Below are 21461 nucleotides of genomic sequence, written 5' to 3'. Positions count from 1 at the left end.
AACTTGTAATGAGGCCCAGTGTCTACAAACATAAAGTGCCTCACTTGTGTCAAATCATTCTTCTACAAACAAATACAGATATATTTCTTTCAAAACATCTTCTACACTGTGTTAAATGTTCTCCTCAGTGTACACTAGTTGCACTTGAGACTTATAAAAAGTGCCTTGACAAGATGCACAATAAATTTCAGGTCTTTTAGTAGAAGACAACTCAAACATTGCAATACTTTTTTATACTGTTGAAAAATCAGATCCTTTGACAGCATAGAATCATCATTTCCACTTCCTGTAAGTGTTTCATCTATGTAAACATACTCTTTTAAATGCATGCTATTTATCATTTGCACTTTGGAAAATAAACTTTCTACAGTTTCAGTCAGAAGTGTTTGATTTAAAAGTGCAAGAGACATACTTGTTGTTTTGCACTCATAACTTTTAACCAGAAGTATATGATGAAACTGATCCTACATCTACTTTTATCAGGACAAGCTAGAAAGTGATCCAGAAGTCGTGTTTTTTCACAAACTTCACAGTCATCTATTCTCTGTAGCATCTTGATATGTCCTTGCACATTATTATTTTTGTGCAAAACTTAAAATCTCTTTAAGACGTTACAAGAAAATCATACATATTTCACAACAAAATGCACATCCATACCTCACAATGCTTTTTAGGTTTTATTCTAGACTGACCTAAACTTTCCAATTCTGTATTATCAGACCTTTGGATTTCTTCTGTTTTAGAAATCACACCATTTCGGACTTCATAGCTATGTGCACTCTCATGAATAGCTAGGGAAACATTCTTTCATTGAGTCTAACTCTCCTCATTAAATCAAAATTCTGTATGAGAAGTATGTTTCCACTCTCCACCAAACATGTCACAAAAGTTGTCACATGCAAATACATGAAATCTTTCTAAGTACCTTAAGACATTTCTTAAGTTTATTCAATACAAAAATTAACAATTTTCTTTTCATATGAAATGCTTTTTTAATTATTACTTCTACTTTTTTCATTTGCAAAAAATTCTTTAATGCATATCTAGATTTAGGTTTCACACTTCTCCAAAGATTTGCAAAAATCTCAAGAGTGGTAGGTTGCTACTTTTGCTTCTAAAAATATTTGATTTGTTATTAGCTATTAACAGATTTGATAATGTTTTTCTTTTCTTTCACTAAAAACATTCTCGGTTCCATCAATTTGTTCAGTTGGCACATCTCCTATTTACATTTTCAGATTTTGAAAAGTTTTACCGATTGTTAGGCATAAATATATGGAGTACCCTTTGGGAACACCACACACAATTAAGGCTTAAGTGACAGTACAAATTCACCTTTGGTACAAGCCTGTACTACACAGTAAAAGTGGTAGCGATGGCGGAGCAGCCAGACTTATCTCAAGAGCAAGTGAGCAGTATCAATAGTTACACAAAGGACAGAAATTACCATGATTCAAACAAACACTGACTTAAGGTTTCTGAGTAAAAGAATATACATTTATTTATACATCAGTTGTATAACATTTCACTAAAGTAAAGCAGTTTAAAAATCACACTGTTAATACATCACACCACTCCCAATAGTTTCCAGACAAGTTAAGCTCACAAATGAAGTGGGGGCAAAATGGCACTCCAGAAATTTAAAAGGGAGGGAAAGACAAAGTTAGACAGAAATTGAACAGCACCAACAGGTAAGTAAGCAGGGCAATCTAGAAAAAGGGACTACAGTGATGGAATCAAATCAAAAAGGCTTGGGACCATAGTCAATAGGACAAAAGTCTTTAACTCAAGATCACCCAGCTCCGGGTAGTTTGCGGTTAAGTCTTTGCCAAGTGTTCCCGACGAAGTTGGTCGACAGAAAAGTTAGTTTAAAAAGTGGAGAAGGACAAGCCCCCAGATTGGAGAAAGATTTGACACACTTTCACCGCGGCTGAATGAAACGAACAACCGGATTTGCACAGTACCTTTAAATGGAGAAGAAGCTGTAGCTGAGGCAGACGTTCCTGGCAGTTCCTGCAGGCTCACAGTTCCTGAAACGACTGACAAGAAGTTTGAAGACTGGAGTGTCCTGAGCTGCCCAGGGAAGAAACCAACACCAGAGCAAAGCAACAAATAAAAGTTGCGCTCCTTAAAACCCAAGCAGGGTCTGACCTTCCTGGCTATCCGGCCCACTGTAGCTCTGTACAGCGAATTCGACCAGAGGAGGGAGTCCTGGCTTGTAGTTTGGGTGAACTGGTTGGTCCCACCAGCTCAGGGGAAGAAGATTCCTGGAGCATTTTCTCTGTCGTTGGAATTTGAGTATTCGGACCTGCAGCAGGGCTTTACCGGGTGGTTGAGTCATGGTAGGGGTCCTCTTCCATCAGCTCCTCATTGGTTCTTTCGTTCCAGTGGCCACTCTGCCTTTCAAGACCCAGAGACCTGCTTTTTATGCAGTTTTCTCCCATTCACACAGCCTGGCTGTCAATCACACAGCAGGGTGGCTGTTCCACCGGGACAGTCACCATAGCCAATCAGTTCAGAGTGCGACATGGGTCTCCAAGGAGACCCTGTGCAGGGAGTCCTAAACCCCTCCCTCAAATCCTGTCCCCACCAGACATACAGGCGCCTAAGGAGGGCTTCTGCGTAGAAGCCCGTGAAAGACGGTGATCAAAGGAACCAAACCTGGTTTGGCGCGCAGAGTAAAACACGAGAAAGACATTTTCAAAAAGAAATGGCGAATAAACCCAGCCAGAACGAAAATAAAACATATGTGGTCTAGCAGGTTTAAGTTCGAGGCTACCAAGATAGCCTAAACAATACCAAGGTTATTTAAGATACTGTGGTAGGAAAAATAGGGTAGTTACCACTGCCACCAGCTAAATCTTGATGAAAAGGGAGTGAAACATTGCTCCAAGAGAAACAGACAAAAAGGGATACGTATTAACCTTTTCCAATACTCTATGTAAGATAGGGTGTACTGGGTCTGTGGTTTTACAGAAGCTAATAAAGTTAATGGCAACTTTATATGTTCTGGGAGACATTAGTCAGTCCCAGAAAATGGAGTCTGAGTTGGGAAGTCTAAAAGACAACCCTGTGCCACTGCACTGAATGTGCTGTATAACACACAGTAAAAAGATGATTCCTGTGGAGTAGGTCTATGAACACAAACAATGTTAAACACACATAGCAAAACTTATGTAAGAGTGGGAAAAAAAGGCTCACACTCTTACCAGGTGAAGAAATAAATCCCAGAAATCCAGCAAAGCTGCTGAGGGACTCAGGAGGTTAGGGAAATTAGCCATTCTGGAGAATTCTCCATAACACTTGCCCCCCAGACTAAGGGACAGGAGGATTTAATCCACTCCTGGATGAATCTCTACCTCTCGTCGGTTAAAAACATCCTAGAGAGACCATCAGCATTTTGGTGGTGACATCCTGCTCTGTGCTCAATGGTGAAATCAAACCCTTGCAGGTAGATTGACCATCTCAGAGGTTTAGATTTTCACCTTTCATTTGCGTTAACCATCTCAAGGGTTGGTTGAAAAAGGACTTTAAGACCCACCCTCTTTAACAAGCAGTCCTGCCATGTTCTTGGCATGGAAGACAAAACAATGTATAAGGAATTGCTATCCCCTTTTTATGCCCTTCTAATAGACCTAAAATTCCTTGGGCTAGTGGGTTTCTCCTCGGGTGTGTGCTCCAGCAGGCGTTGCCTCACTTTTCTATGATGTCCACTTTGGTGAGGCTGCTCTCATCAGTGAAGAAGTGTTCTGTCTGCTGCCTCTCGCGGTCTCATCTTCTCTGCTCTCCCCAAATTCATTGATGATGCGGACAGCTGTTTCTCCCCATAATTTGGCACTGTCACTCAATTTCATCTTGCCGATGCCACCTGTTTATCAGCTTCTGTGACATACCAGTACCGCATCCATGTCCTCTGCAGCTCCAGGCTGCCATCTTCTCTTAGTTTGGTGGCCCTCCATGGCTGTCGTGCCTGGCGTACAGCATCCATCTTTTTGGTGGGGTCACAACACTGCCTCAGCCGTGTCACCATTGGGTCCCCTCCCTCCCCTGACAGTGCCTTGTGCAGTTCCTGTATCACCAACAATGACTTCAAGAACTCTTTCAGCAAAAGGGTGTTTTTGAATAGTTCAGACATAAGGTACCACACTACTTAGAATTTAATTTGAGCATAGGATGAACCAAATTTGTACCAAGAGCCCCTATATTTAAAGGGTATCAGGCAATATTATAAGCACCAAAAATATTGCTGAATATATGGTCGTCGGGAACGGCCATAGGCAATATTTTAGTGGTAATAATATTAGGGTTTTTTGGGAGCGGATGTTGCGGGGGTGTCCCCAGCTCCTTTTAACATAATAGGTGTGTTGTGGGGGTGTCCCCCGCAGGTTCCATGCCTTAATATTGCCGCAAAAATATGGCTATATTTTAGTATGGTGATATTTTTGTGGGGATATTAACACATGGAACCATTTTAAGTTCATATTCTTCTTTTCTGACATTCTCTAAGGTAGTGTAGGGAAGGCATGGTATCACAAGTGACTCAATGGTACAGTTTTTAAAACCCTTATTGAAATTGTTGGGGTTGGAGAAACTCCTACTCTACCCTATAACTAAGATGAAAGTGGTCTCGACCATGAAATAATAAATAATAAATAACACAGTCCTAGTGGAGTCCATCAAATCAAAATGGCGTATGCTAACAAAACTGCCATATCCCTTATCCCTTTTCCAAAAAAAGTGTAAAGGAGAAATATATTTAAAAAGGAGAAATATATGCAAAAGGAAAAATCAGTGTTTAAATGAAAATGTGGCTGTAAACCAGCTCTCCTCCACACATTAGGCCTCATGGAGTAAGCCAATCGTTGTAGGCAGGATGACACACTCTGGCTCGGTTTCCAACACAATACACAGTTCAAAAACATGGATCGAGGCCTGCCTGGCCTTCCACGTTAAAATCTCTTTCTCTGAATTCCAAAATAATGTTTCAACCAAAACGTTCACAAAGATCCCCCTCTGCCGGGCTCAGACCTTTCACCACACAGATCTCATAGGTCCCTGTCTGCCGGGCTTAGACCACTCACGATAAAGTTCAATGCAAAGTTGCACGTTGGCTCCCTTCTGCAAGCTTATTATACTTCGGGTCTCCCTCAATTAAGCTCAGACCACTTTCAGATGTGGAAACTTTCAAATGTGTGTGGCTTTCTTTACAGACCACGACAGGACCACTTCGACGCAAAGTTAACTATTTCACGTTCACTTTTCCCTTCTATAGGAATTAATCTTCTTTATTTCACTTTTGCTGTTCATTTGCTTTCTCGCTTTAAACAAAGTACTTTTCATTGAGACATTTGAGTGGGCTTCTTCCTTTCCCCAGACTTCTCTGTTACTTAGTATCAATGATTTCACAGCTGTCCTTTACATCAAAGTTCACTCACAGGTCTGCCTTTCTTCATTTCTCATCCACATGCGTGCAGCCTTCACTTGCAATTTAATATTTCTATTTCAAACTTTAACACACACCGGTCTCTCAGGATGCTTTCCAACTCAACAGCTGTGTGTGTCTTTTCCTGTGTTTTGCGATTTCTAATTCATGTGTCAAGGTTTGTACCACAGGCTTGGCCTCGCCTCCTCAAATCTGTCCAGTGTGTCTTTAGGTGCTGGTGTCCTTGAAGCACAATGCACTCTTCACTTGTGGTATCTTGCCTTCTCCATGTGTCTTTCGCGACCTGTCGAAAGCAATGATCTCCAGTAGGGAACTTTTGGTGTTTTCTACACGCAGCTCTCGTCCCTTGGTCCATCGTTCTGCTCCGGTAGGTTTGCCTTTGTCCTGGAAGTTCTTCTCATACTCATGTTCCACCTTGCTCAGAGTGTGTCTTTATGTGTTGTATCGGTGTGAGCAGAGCTAATTGGTATCAGGTGTATGCACTTGAAGTCAACAGCCTGACTTCGCCTGACCCGATTAACAGGACATGTCCAGTACGATGCATTAGAGTTTTGTCTTGTTACTCTCAGCCACCCTCTTCCTCAGCCCAGTGTTTGTGTAAAAAGGGGGGATCTTGTGGTATCCTAAAAAATAGGATGGGTTAGATGAACAAAAAAGGGAAGAATTCTGTGTCTTAACATTGGCTGCCTCGCAAACACTCCCCGAAGACCCCTCACCCAGATGATCCTCCTGCACTGGTCTACCCGCAGGAACTGGACCCAAAAGTGATGGCCGTTTCCTGGCCACCTGGATGACAAGTCCCAGAGGACTACAGGTGAGACACCCATTGGTTTCTCACAATAGGTATTTCAATTCAGTGACGATAGCAGGGTAACTTGTGCCCACCATTTTTCTTGGTGAGAGGGCTGGAAGACCACTTATCCCCCACTTGCCTCGTCAGAGAGGTTCACTGGATTTTTTCTTAATCAAGTGCTGTGCCAAAACACAGTTAATAAACAAGAGGGGAAAGTGTCTCCAGCAGTGATTGAAATGCAAAAGCTAGACATCTTCTGGCCTGTCAAATAGAAGATATCTTATTATCAATATGTAGGACACAAGAGGGTTCTGGTTGTATTGCCAAGCCTGATGTGTGACATAAAAAAATCCCAGCTGAAAACAAATTTTTGTTTAAAACCATCATTGCACATTGCTTCAGAATGAGCTAGCATTGCTCGAAGCCTTTGGACAAATGCATGCAGAAAAAAGTGTTCCTGGAGTTTACCTTTGTGTTTTATTATGCACATTTATTTGTGTGTCTGTAGTAATTATTGTATGTGCACAGGCTCTTGAGTATTATGACAGCAGTGTGAATAGTAACAACAATAGTACAATGAGAATTGAGTGCACTGTGAGAAATCGAGGGAAGTTGTCCCCTCTTCCCAAGGAGGAGCCACGCCCTTTGGGAGTATGGAGGTGACCCTGCTAATCTTAACACCTCCTAGGTGGCAGGGCTATAGCGGGATCACTCTGGGGATGACACCACCTTAGATGGCAGAAAATCCCTAAACATATGTGTTATCCTTCCGTGTCCCGGGAAACTGACAGATTCGCTTGTTTTATGGATGTTAAATTGTGTAATGACTTACCACTTCCTAGACAAATTGCTGGTTTGGTTTCTGTCCTCTTGCAGGCACCATCCAAATCACAGAATAATGAATGGCACATAGATCCACCCCCTGGTTGTGTGAAGATAAAGACTTAAAGGGGAAGTTTGCTCAGAAATGTCATTGGGCCAATCAATCGGGCATGTATTTTTGAGCATACATCGAGTGATCGTAAAAAAATATCCAATGCATCTTACCATAATTTTTCTCACATTTACACAAGCGAAAACGATGGGCCAGGTATCGGCATCTTGTGCTAATCGTATCCTTTTATCCAGCTCAAATGCCCTTGTGGCAGTAATTCAGATCACCCGCCCCTAAACCAGACATCACTAGACGCTTACGCCACTTTTCACAATGCTAATACATGTCTCATGTAAATGTCCTGTATATGCAATCTATTGATGTGTCTCCATGGAAATGCCAAGATGCCTGTTTCCTTGACAAGTATAAACATACCCTTCCTGATCACAAAATATGGAGTTATTTTTTCCTTTGTGTCAGTGTATTAGATCTCAAGCCTCCCTTATTTGTTTCTGCTCTTTTCAGCTATTTTCCAAGTGCTACACACTGAGAATAGGGACTTACACTACCTAAAATGAATCAACTCAATAGTTTGCTTATTATTTAAACATGTCTTATATTATGCACAAATGTCCATACCAAACTATATACAAATTCAAGTGTAACATGGCATGATCTTTAGATGTGTCTTTGTGTTTCTTTAACATTGAATTTTAATGTTAAACCTCATTTTGTTACTGTATACAAACACCATTTTCTTTATTTTTCTCACAGTTGATTTTGTACTTTTTCAATAATCAGGAACTAGGGCAACAATTCAGCCATACCTGTGCAAGCCCAATTATTCAGAAGAGGAAAATACTGGAAAGAGAAAGAAGCTGAAATGATGAGGAATCAGATGAAAGTCTTGGCAATCAATCACCGGAGCCTGAATTGAATACGTTTCCACCTTGTGTACCTGCCATCGTTGTGAGCTTATGCCTAGTCTAGTGGAGAGGGGCTGTTGCAGAGAAAACTTGGGCTGCTTGTCCTACATTGCCGAAGAAGACACACCACCACTATCTGTTATTGAGCTGCATGACTTCAGGGCAAATCCTTTCTGTGAATGATGATGGTCCTTAGTCACGAACTTCGAGCTACAGTTTGCCCTTGTAATACAAGTAACAAGTACATTTACTATATGTATGTTGTATGGTTTACAACCAAGTTGGCTAAAATGTTATGTTGTTCTCCAACATAATTAGAATTTTGATGGATCACTTGCAACATATTTCTTCAATAACTTCAATGCATTTCTCTATCTGATCTCTAACCAAATAATTCATCGTTAGATTTAACTGACTAACAATTGTTTTTCTTTCACTTGTAAGTTAAAAACAATATTTGCTTATGTCCCAAATTGTTTTTGTTGGAATGCAAGTTCACATTTCTAATGTATACCTACTTGAAATCACAAGTACTGTCAATACTTTTTTTTCATAAAGATACTTTTTACATTGACTTACATTTGAGAAGGTGGTGCAAACAAAATAAATGCAATTATTGAGTTCATTCAAGTAAACTATTTCTGTATCTTCTACAAAGGTTGTACAGGTGTGTGGCCTATTATACTTGCCTTTGAGGTTTGAGCCATTTGTGAGAAATTCCCAGTGACTACAGACAATACCAGAGATTTATACAGGCAGTACCTCAACCGCAGCAGTACAATTTGTGGTTTGTCATTGCCATCCAGCTTACCAAACTAAATTTTAAAAAAATAACTGAGTTAATATTAAAAGTTACATGTCCAATCATCTAAAAGGATCATGAAAGATCAGTTTGCTTTAACAGGTTTACTGGTATATTGCGCTCCCATCATCCACATCCATCCCCCCTCCGGTATCAATGGTGGTTTGCACCTGTGACCGTGCACTTGCGAGGGGGATGGAAGGATTGGAATGCTCAAGGTGCTGAATACTATCTACACCTCAAAGGTTTCTTACGCACAGGGATCATGGACCGCATGGCCACCACAGACCCAGTATCTCCATAATCCCCTTTAAAGACTCATCCATGCAATCAGCATATCGCATTGTCATTTTACTGAGTTTCAGGCCTTTTGCACTCACCTCCTCGTCATCCATCCCCCTTCCCGCATCAACGGCACAGGGGGCTGTGTGGATGGGAATGCTCAAGTTGCTGAATGCCATGTACACTTCAAAGAGTTCTTTCGCAAAGGACCATGGGCCGCATGGCCACTCTAGACCCGGTGTCTCCAGACTCCCCTTTGAAGACCCAGTAGCTACAATCTTATATATGTATGTATCTCTTGAAAATCGTACCAGGCCTATTGCACTCGCATCACCCACATCTACCTAGCCCCTCCAATATCAATGGTAGTTTGCACTTGTGACCGTGCAGTCCCGAGAGGGCTGGGTGGTTGGGAATGCTCAAGGTGCTGAATACCACATACACCTCAATGGCTTCTTTTCACATGGGGGGCATGGGCCGTATGGTCACTTCAGATCCGGTGTCTCCATTCTCCCCTTTGAAGACCCCGTCCCTGCAATCAACATAACTCTGTGTCCTCTCACTGGGTTCCAGGCCTTTTGTGCTCATCTCATCCACATCCATCCCCCATCCGGTATCAGTGGCAGTTTGCACCTAAGGACCTCATCCCTGCAATCAACATATGTATGTGACCCTTGAACATAGCCTATTGCAGTCACCTCATTCACATCCATCCCCCCCTCCATATCAATGGCAGTTTGCACCTGTTACTGTCTGCTCGTGAGGGTGATAGGTGTTTGGGGGAACCCTCAAGGTGCTGAACATCATGTACACCTGAAAGCGTTCTTTTGCATCAGAATCATTGGCTGCGTGGCCACCCCAGACCCAGTGTCTCCATAATCCACTTTGCAGACCCTGTCCATGCAATCAACATATCTCTCTGTCTTTTGACTGCATTCCAGGCCTTTTGCGCTCGCTCATCCACTTCCATCCCCTCTCCACTATCAATGGCAGTTTTCACGTATGACCATGCACTGACAAGGGGGTTGGCGGGATGGGAACACTCAAGGTGTTGAATACCATGTACTCCTCAAAGGGTTCTTTCGCATTGGGGACCATGGGCCACATGGCCACCCCAGACTCAGTGTCTCCAGACTCCCCTTTGAAGATGCTGTGCATGCAATCAACATATGCATGTGTCCCTTGAACATTGTTTGGGCCTATTGTTCTCGCCTCATCCACATCCATACCTCCTCCGGTATCAATGGCAGTTCACACCTGTGACCGTGCATTCGCAAAGGGGCTGAGCTGGCAGGAGCGAGCACATCAAACATTCACATAGAGGTTGGATGGGTGGAAATGAAAACGTCAAACATTCACATACACATCCACTTTTCTAAGCCTTTATAAAAACCTTGAAATTTACCAAGCAAACATCTCTGCAATCTACATCAAATATCGCCATTGATCCACGTGTTACCTTCCTTGCCGAATCAACTCATCTGTTCTCCCAAGCAATGGTTAGTCAACTGTTGGCTTCTGGAGTCTCATTGTTTTCAGCTCAGCGACTTTCTATTGCTTTACCCTCAAAGTTCACTGTAGTCTCAATTTACTTCATCTCAATGACTTCACTGTTATCAATCTTTCTATGTATTTTTATATCTGGAATTAGCATATAATATTACAGTGTATTCTTTCCAAATGTAATGTTTCGCAATCCATGTGTTCAATGTATTTTTTGTTTAGCTGGCTCATAGTTTGTGAAATCTATGAGTAATATGTGTATGCTTTGTTGTAGACCGATCAGGCCTGGCTCCACAAATGTTCATATGGGTGGGCCAGGTTTGTGATCGGGGAGCCCAATTTCCATTGTGTGTGTGTGTGTATGAATATCCAAAACAATGAGCTGGCATTAATCTAGATTTCCCAAAAAATGCCTTCCCAGATCCTGAAAATATATTTGCACCGCTCTATAAAAAACAGTACAGAGCAAATGAGAATCAAGGAAAATAGTGTTGCAATACTCTTCCCTTTCTATTATATCCACTTCTCATTTACCTTTCATCCCACGGTAACCTCACATCAGGTCAGGTCCCCCTGATCACCATTCCCATTTACCTTCACTCCCACACACCCCAAAATCCCACATCATGTCTTCAGTGCTTAATTTGAAAGACAAATAAGTGCCAGGGCCCAAATATTTTCTAGAACTCCTGTGACTATTGTGGGTGGGCAGTTTGCCACCACTGCTGCCACAACCCAAAGGTGCTCCCAACGGTGACCACATATTTGAGGTCACACTACAGCTTGCACCTGCTTGTTGTGGTTGCTGGATGAACTGACTATTACCTCTTCATAATTAAAGTGAGTCTGAGACAATAAGTGCCAGGGCTGAGCCCAGGCAAACACCACACAAGTTAAGCAAAGCATGTCTTTCTTGGCCTGGCTGGGGAAAATTAAGGGTGATGCTTCCTCCTCGTATGCGAGGGCTTAGCAGCGAGGCCCCCAGTCTTTGTTCCTTCTCAAATGGTGTGCACTCAACAATGGCTCCCTGAACACTTTGGCTACTCCCTGCAGGCCCCGAAGAGGTGCTTGTGGTCCCACCATCTTGTTGTAAAAGACAGGGCACCCTTTCAGAATACTGAAGCAAGAAGTAAGATGTTTTGTTTCTTACCAAATGATATTTCAAAGCACAACATGTTATTTTTTTTTTTAATTCTTGCAGAACATTTTAATAAAGTTGAGTGCACAATGAAGTACTAGCATGCAGGAGAGAGAGCCAGGGTGGGGGACATAGGGAAGTGGGATCAGGAAGCAGACAGTGCAGGCTGAGGGGTTTCCAGCTTCCTGGTATCGCTAACGGTGGGGCTTGGCAGGGAGGAGGGGCTCTTCCTCCCCTGCAATGCCCCTGTATATCATTGTCTGGTACATATTGTTTGTAGACTGGTTATAATATGCAATTTTCCATGTTGGCTTCATTTGCAATAGAATTTCACAATTATGTTCCATAAAGTAGTTGGATATTTAAAAAGAAAGATGTATGTGTGTTCTTGACAGGCCCTGAAACATGTTCTGCCCATCTATTAAACCATGAGCAAGGCTTTTTTTTAAAATAGCTTCTACTGTGAACTAAATCACTTATAGAGAAACTTGACTTTGGCAGAAAAGGGACAGTGTAATTAAATGATTTGCCCAGGACATGCATTTTGGTTATGTGATAAAGCCAGAATTTGAGCCTAGCTTGAAATTTAGATACTTGACCACACATCTTACAAGCTCAGGTTGGTAAAAATATGTGTTGAAGTTTGGTTTTGAATACCAAAAATAATACTCAATTGTATACCATTACTATAAAAAGTCACATGATAAACCAACCTGACAATGTATACATCATTGTAGAAACATGTTGATGAAGAAGAGTAAGGGAGTCATTTAGTTTTGAATCCTAAATTGCATGGAGGGTCGCACTCCTTAGGGAATATTTATGTTTTTTAGTTTTAAAAGATGTACACATTTTATACTTTGCCGCAATATTAAAGAAAATGCTCCTCACATGTAATTTTCCAGGTGTTCATGATTAATCCTCTGGGAGGCAAATGTTAAATGGTGACAGGGGATTGGAACAATCCTCCCAATCTGATCCCCTCCCCATCACTGGTGGGGTCCCACAGCAAATATTTTCCATTGCTGGTACTGCCTAAGCACCCAGGATTTACATCATACTTTCCAAACAAGACCCACAACACACATAATGTATTATGTTTGCATGCAAACTGTGTTAGGTTACTCAAGCAGTACGAGGTTATCAATTCAGTACTTATCCATTTGAATCATGAAAATTTCTGGCAGTTCAAGCTAGGATTCCGCACAGACAAAGATGCATTCTATTTAAGTTGGAACTCCACTGGCAAGTACTCATGAGAAGATGATCTGAAACTGGTCCATACTTGCCATCGTAGCCTTCTCATTTTCATGTAGGGCCTTGTTCGACCAACTCGGTGAGGTGCAGCTTAATTCCCTAGGCATTGCAAACGAAGGCACCACATCTGGGCATATACACTTTCATTTCGGAAGACAAACTGCCTCCAACATTCATTGTCAAAGCTAACAGCTTCGGCTTTTGAATAGGCATGAATAGGCTTTTGCCAGGCACTGCCACAAGGGTATCACCTGGCCATAAAATGGGAACAGCAGGGGAACTGTGCAAGTACCTGGCCGTATGATGTAATTGCCTGGCAAATATAATTCTAATACCTATACGCAAGCCATAACTGCTGGCTTTGCGATTGCTTGCCTTAGACAGGACTCCGTGAAAGAAACAGAGACATTGACACAGATATTGCTTATAAAATAAACTGGCTGAAGACACAAACTAAGAGATTTTTTTATCACACCAGGAGCTCATCTACAGAGTCAATTAACTAATTAAACACTTCAAAAGAATGCTTAAATATAACACTGCCAGGTCCTATACAGCACAGAGCTTGATGTTACTTTGTGATATAGCTTGCTCAAAGAGTTCCCAAAGGGTACATTTTGGCGGTGAAGGGCAGGTAGTTGGTGGTAATTCCATAGGCATTCATCTAGCCATGTTTAGTCATTAGGTGGGTAAAGGACCAAACTCGCCCGTTGGATGTGTGTTTCCCATCACGTCCTGTCTCTATTTTATCTGTGTTCCACTGAAAGAGTTCTGACTTACACCTAATAGGCAAAAAGGATGAATGTAAGTCTCCAAATCAATCATAACCTCTGGCATTGCTCCGGTCAGCCCTCCATAACATTGTCTGCAAATCAGCCTTGGCCCTGCCACTAATATGAGAAGCCCTGCCTAAACTGCTAGACTGCTAGATTACAAGGCCTATGCTTTTGGTTGCTTGTGTTCCAGTGCAGAGGGTACATGGCCTAGCAATTGAGACTGAACTGCACCTTTTGGTGGCAGAACCAAGAATCATTTGCTAATGGCTTGTCCCCTTCTGTAATGGCAAAGACATACTAAAGAATTGTGTCATGGAAAGCTGTGCAGAGCAATGATAGTGGTGATGTTAAATTGAAATCCTTGCATCTTTTGGATGTTACTACTCTCCCCTTCAGCATTATATTTTTGTTACTACCAGCCTTATTTGTTCATTTATACTTAAGTTGTTAATGCAGCAGAATATATATTTTCAATGGAATTTGTAAGGGCCCTGTGACACATTTTTGAATAATGTGAATTCTCCACAAGGGGATCCCGTCCCTGCAAGGATAGGGTGATGTGGCCGCTAACTAATATTCCCCCTAGGGGTGGTAACATGAGCGAGGAATTTCCAGGGGAGGGCTCCCCTCCTGGGGATGAGGATGTATATTCTGGGCCACAACCACCTTATTCCCTTAATAACCCATCATCCAGCATACCAGTATGCCGCCAGATATGTCTTATTGTACTCACATACTATATTGTAACTCGTTAAAGTGCAGAAGAACTAGAACGAGGAAGCCCTGAAGAGGCATAAAGATCACCTTGGGAAAACAGACAAAAGACTCTTGTAATTCTACAAAATCCTATAAAAATGGAGGAAGCACTTAACTTTAGGTCAAACCCAGCCGGGAGAGGAAACAGGTGCAGAAACCAGCAGGAGTTTCAAACACTGTGGGCAGACCAGAGTCGGAGAGAGTGGAGGATGCCGGCGAAGCACACAATAAGTTCTCGGTGGGTCCAACTTACATAGACCGGAACACGAAGCAGGAGAGAAGAGCTGAGCAGCATACCAGAGCGCAGAGCTGCCGCAGTGCTGTGGAAACCAGAGAGAGAAGCCTGGTGCATCAGAGAGAAGAACCACAGTCCCAGGAAGTCTCAGTAGCATGCCAAAATCCCTCAAATGGTAACAGGAGGTACGAGAGACCCGGAGGGGAAACGAGGGTGGAAGATAGACAGGTCGGGGACCCTAACACTTATATACACAATATCAGAAGAGAGTTTCCTTGTCGCACTGGTAACAATAAGCCCAATGACCACCAGAGATGGGTCAAAGACCCCAACCAGTACAAAACCAAGCATCCGAGGAGAGCTTCCTCATCCCAGTGGTGACAATAAATGCACTGACCACCAGAGATGGGTCAGAGACCCCAATTAGTACAAACCAAGCATCCAAGGAGAGTTTCCTCATCACAGTGGTAACAAGCTCACTGACCACCAGAAATGGGTCAGAGATCCCAACAATTGTAAAATAACCATCCCTGGACAGCTTCCTCGTTGCAGTGGTGGCAAAAAGCCTTACTTGTTGCAGTGTCAGTAATATGGCCACTGACCTACAGACAAGGGTCTGGGACCCCAACAAAAGGTAACTGAGCAAGCAAGGAGAGCTTCCTCCATGCAATGGTGGCGCTAAGCCCAGTGATCAACAAAGAAGTATTTGGGACTTTGCTAACACCAAAACAGAGTGGCAACATGTACATCAAGCTGAAGATTGTGAGAAAGAACTTTTTAGACACTAGGAGAAGGGAGTCATTCTCCTGGGGAAGGAGCTAACACTCTTGGGCCAAGTTATAATGATGCCAGGAGAAAGGAGTCATTCCCCTTGGCCTTGTTTTGAACTGTGCCATGAAATACCATGAGAAGGGAGTCATTCTCCTGATCCCGAAATGGGACTTGTACTAGAGATGCCGGGGAAGGGATCATTCCCCCTGGCTTTATTGCAAACTGTATAGACCTATACCAGGAGAAAGTAGCCATTCTCCTGGATGTGGAAATTATATAAAGGCATTTTTGAAACCCACAAGCCAGGGGTAGAGAGTCATTCTGCTTGACATTGTTTCTGCAAGAGAACATTATTTTAAACCACTATCCGAGCATCAGAAGCAGGGAGACTTTCTCCTGGAGTAGGAACTTTCTGTTAGATTATGCTTTAGTTGTAGTTTAAGGGATAGAAGTAGGTTGTGACACAGGATGGTAGAGTTTGACTTTATGGACATTCTGAGGGACGCTTTAGTATGTGGCAGGAAAACCCCTCTTAGAAAATGGGGATAGTGAGGGTCTATTTATGCACCAATAAACGTCTATAACCACCACCATGCCACCTTTGTTTCAGCTTCCTTCTTCAACACCCTCACAACCCCCATATGATGCACCATCTGCAGAAATCTGTGTGCTAGCAACATCGTGTCATTTATTGAGGCGATATTAACCGAGGCGGTGGGGCAACCCTGTCAGTAACGGCCCGCTGCCCAAGTTAAGGGCCAGATCGAAGCAAGGGTCCCTTAACGAGGGCAGCAGTGCTGTTACTGACAGGGTTGTCTTGCCACCTCGATTAATACACGGGTGCTAATGGTGATTTTATAAAAAAAAGGAAGAACCATACCTTTGTGTTGGAGATCGGCTCGGGCAGTGCTGTCAGGGAAGTCCATTTTCCATTTTGATGACTGTAACATCATCAATATGGACAACGGACTTCCCATAGAGCAGTACTGCTGGAGCCGAGATGCACCACATAGGCCCGTTTAATTTTTCTTTTCCTATTGGAAAAAAGGACACCATTAGCACCCGTCTAGGGAAACTACACGAGTGCTAAATGTGAAGGTGGAGCAGGGAAGGGAAGTGCCCATCAGCAATGAGAATGCTCGGAACACAAGCTTTCCTTAGTGAATACAGCACGCATTTCTAGCATTCTTATTGATGGACGGCGCCTCCCAGGCTGCTAATGTTTGATATAGTTAATCATTTTATTGAGCATGTTGTGAGAAACCGCTATATTCCCACGAGAAATGAACATACTTTAAATTACAGAAGTCAACTTTGTCATTTTAGGTTTGAGAAAATAGTTGTAGGCTGCCTGCTAGTAAGTGTGCTACCTCACCTAGAGGTGTGAATGGCCCTCGATCTCCCTGGATTTTTGCTTTCATGTCTTTGGGGCATAGATCATTGTCCAGGGCAAGCAAACAAATCCTGGCCAAGCCTCCTGCAGTGCAGCCTCTCAGAATGCTAATCTATCTGAGATACGTTATTAATTGTAATATGTATTTGTATTTCTTTTACAGATCTTTTACTCAATCAGACAATGGGGGTCATTACGAGTAGGGCGGTAAGGGGTTAACAGCGCTGGTAAAGGTGCCAGAGCCGTCAACCCCTTACCACCCTATTAAGAGGTCTCCTTGCGGGACCCGCTAAGGTCGCCTGGTAAAACTTTAGCCTTAGAGCGTCCCGCGAGGAAACCAGCATGCTAACAACGGGCATGTTGTCAACGGACCCGTTGTTAGCATGCTCCCGATTACCATTGAGCCCTATGGGGGCTCAAATGGGAATGGATATGTACTGGGTCCGTGATCCTTCAATGAAGAATTACCGGGTCCTCCAAGGTTAGAATGGGCCAGTAATTCCTCATTTAAGGAACTCGGACCCGGTACCCGGTAAGGGGGTAGCCAAGACACTAATAACGACATGGCTACTGCTCAACTCATAATGACCCGCAATGCCTTTATGCATTATTTTTGGTTGCACAAATATCAGCCATGTCCAAACTCATGGTACAGTGATGCATGCATTTTGAAGGATTTGGATTTATTTAAAAAATGGCTGTTGAACTGTAGATTTCCAGTTTCCAAGACTGAAAGCAGAGCCAAGGATTTCTGGGATGACGCAATGGTCAATTGATTCTGGGTCTACATCATGTGCTTCTCATTTTGTTAAATGTATTAATTATAATGTATCTCTTTACATGGACCACACTAATGGAGGTACGAACCGTTATCATGGAGGAAATCACAGACAAGTCAAATATCCAAATGGTGAGGCCAAGCAACATGCATGCAAACCTATTTTTAACTGTTTAATTTAGTATAACTTATAACACTTATGTACATTTTATATTGGACACTGTTTGAAATATATAAATCAAATAAAGGATGGAGATTCTACATCAACCACTGTTCAGGAGTCAAAACCATCCTCAATAACCTTTCAACTAAGTCATTTTTTATAATAATCCATCAGATGCGATTATATTATATATTTTTATGTTTAACTTCAACTTTAAACATGCTGATCATTGTTATGCATTGTATAAGTTATTGATGCAAGTGGCATGTAGGAGTTTATGTCGAAATCGACCATCTTATGCATGCAATATCATTTTTTATTTTGTTTTTACATCTTTATTATATAAATAACTTTAATATAGGAGGATGCTGGAACCTCTACCACATATTATGTGTCTATTGCTACCAGTATGGAGGATGAGGTGTCAGAATTGAGAATGTACATTAATAGTTTATTAACAATATTTTGTTTAAAATTAAGATAAGTGATACATTTTTGACAATTTACAATACTGCCAACAAGTTGCTAAGCATTAGATCAATAACCTTGCATTTATCGTCCAAACATATGTAACAACAACAATAAAACATTACATAAATGTACAATGTAACTGAATAAAATGGAACTTTTACAATATGAATGGTTTACATTTGCATTAATAAACTTTAGCTGCCTACCCGAAGCTGAATAGGTTAAAAAAATGCATTACAACACAAAATTATTTAGGCATCAGCAATCCACTCACTATGTTTTGCAGGATGATCTAACACCAACTACCTGTGACATTTTGGAAGGTTATCAGGTACAATTTCAAATATGTCTTTTAAAAATGTTATACGTATACAGTGTCCGACTTATCTTATTAAGAATGTAAAAATGGTATTACAAGGATTTACTGTATCCTTTCTCATTGTTAAAGTGATATTGTAAGGTAAACAAATATTAAATCAGCTTTCTCAAGATGTGCTATGTGAGATGAGAGATTTTAACATTAAATTGTTTAATAATTGAACTTTTTTGATGAATTTGTTATGTACAAGGAATGTACTACAGAAGCAGTAGAAATAGATCAGTGTCTATTATATAGTGTCTATTATATAGTCCCTGTCCGGTTGCCATGCTGCTCAGTAACTGAATCCCAGATGGTTTGACACATGGAGTAGGACTCGGTAGAAAGTGAGGAAAAAAACTGCAGGGAAAACTCCCACTGTTTGAGGTGTAGATGGCAAATACCAGAAGAAGTGCTACTGATGGTTGAGTCCAAGATTTTTTCAATAGCTGGTTAAAAAAGCAATAGGAATGCATAGACAAAAAAAAGTAACAGGTAGTGCAGTAGCAAGGGTCCAGAGGATCGTAGAGAGCGCAGAATTGGAGCATGGGTCAGAATAAAGTAGCAAGGGAGCCTCACAGCCGTGATGGTAGGAAATTAAGGGGCAGGTCTGCAAGAGCGAGGAAACAACAGGGAATCCCAGAAGAAGACAAGGATAATAAAGGCACAGAAGGAAAAGAAAAGTAGGGAAACTATGTGATTTCTGAGTCAAGGGCCCTCATTCCGAGGTTGGTGCTAGTCATGGTGCTATTAGCGCCATGACTAGAACCAATGCCGGTACCGGCACTGACTTGGTGGTATGGGGACATACCGGTCTATTCCGACCTTTGCGGGACCGGTAAGTCCCCATTTGAAAAGCCATTCCCAATTCCCATTCCAGGTCCCATAGGGCTCAATGGGAAGGGGGAAGGTCGAAATAACGGTACTGAAAATTACGGTACCGTTATTGACCCCGGTATCCCTTAGTGCGTCCCATCCTTAATGCCTGCTAAAACCAGGCGGTAAGGAAGGACCTGCAAAGGGACCTCAGAATAGGGCACAAAAGGATTACCGGCACCGGTGTCATTACCGGTGCCCGGTATCCCTTTGCGCCCAGCTTGTGATGAGGGCCAAGGTTAAGAAGCATTACCTTAGCGTGAGAGTGCTACGTGTTCCACAGCAGTTTGTTTTGAAGTCAGCAGACACAGCGTTGCCATGGAAATATGGAATCCGGCGAGAACGGGAACTGCAGAACCAGGAAGATAAAGGCAAGCCCTGATTACCATGCACAGCGGCAGCCATATTAACAGGGAGTAGGCGAGACATTCGAATAGATGGGAAACACCATATATTTCACACAGACCAAGAGGGTCGAACCCTAGCAGCATGCCCACTACCAGAAGCTATCCCAATGGGTTTGCCCTGGTGAAGGCGATGGAACTGACGAAGAAGCCGAGGTGCATGAATAAAGGAATGCGGCTCCCAAGATCTCTCTGATGGGGGTAACCCTTCCAGTCCACCAGGTATTGCAAACAGTCCCTTTGAAATCAGAAGTCACAAATGCGGACCACCTCGTATTCCGGGGACGAATAAAGAAGAACCGGTACAGGAGGCGAGTGAGCAGGAGTAGGACGTTGATGGAAAGGCTTTAGAAGCGACATATGAAACACCAGATGGATCTGATTCCAGGAGAAAAGCACCTGTAGGCAAAAGGTCACTGTATTGATTGTCTGTAGGATGGGGAAAGGACAAAAGAATTCCAGAGCCAATTTGGAAGGGCACAAATGGCAAGGTAGGTACTTAGATGAGAGACTTACCTGATCACCAATGGCATATGGTGGGGTGGATCTCCTTTTATGATCTGAAAATCTCTTCATTGCCTGGTGACCCTGAGAAAGGTGGTGCATGGCATCTTATTGAAAGTCATGGAGACTGGACAGCATGTGTTCCACAGCAGGTATATTGGATTGATCTTTGGTATTCAAAGGAAAAATAGGTGGATGGAATCTGTAGGAACAGAAGAATGGACTACATTTTGTGGAAGAATGTGTTGTATTATTTGAAATTTCTGCAACAGGGAGTAAAGTGGCCCTAACATCAAGCACCTGTGTAGAATAACATCTCAGGAAGTATTCAATGGTCTTGTTGGTTCCTTAAGTGATGCTGTTGCTTTGAGGATGATACTCAGAGGATAGTGCTCTTCTGATTCCTGTTTTGCGACATAACTATGACAAGAACCTTGATACGTACATTGGACCCACAGTCAGCGATTGTGGTATCCGGTAATCTGTGCATTCTGAATATGTCCATAAAGAACACTTGAGCCATTTCCTGTGCAGTGGGTAATTTCTGTAATGGTGAGACATGTGCCATTTTAAAGAACATGTCTACTGTAACCATTATCACTGTACAGCCGTTGTGTGGGGTAGCTCTACAATGAAATCTGTGGCGATAATTTCCCAAAGTCTGGTAGGCGAAGTGGGTTGATGGAGAAGACCCACAGGTTTACCTTTTGCTGGCTTCGTTTGACCACATACACAAAATATTTTTATGTGCTGTACAATTGATTTCCTCAAGGTGGGCCACCCGAGGTGATTCTGTAGGTTGTCATAAGTAGCATGGTCATCCCCGTGGCCTGCTGAAAAGGAGTCGTAACAGCTATGTAAGATATTGATCCTAGTCCTTTCCGAGGGAATGAAAAAAAAGTGTTCTTTGAACAGGAAACCATGTCTTTTATGCAGTCACCAAGGATTGGACTGGGCA

This window comes from Ambystoma mexicanum, chromosome 7q (assembly GCF_040938575.1).
Source record: "Ambystoma mexicanum isolate Mex_15411 chromosome 7q, UKY_AmexF1_1, whole genome shotgun sequence".
NCBI classification, from domain to species: Eukaryota; Metazoa; Chordata; class Amphibia; order Caudata; family Ambystomatidae; genus Ambystoma; species Ambystoma mexicanum.
The sequence above is the reverse complement of the archived record's forward strand: the minus strand, read 5'-3'. Positions refer to the sequence as shown.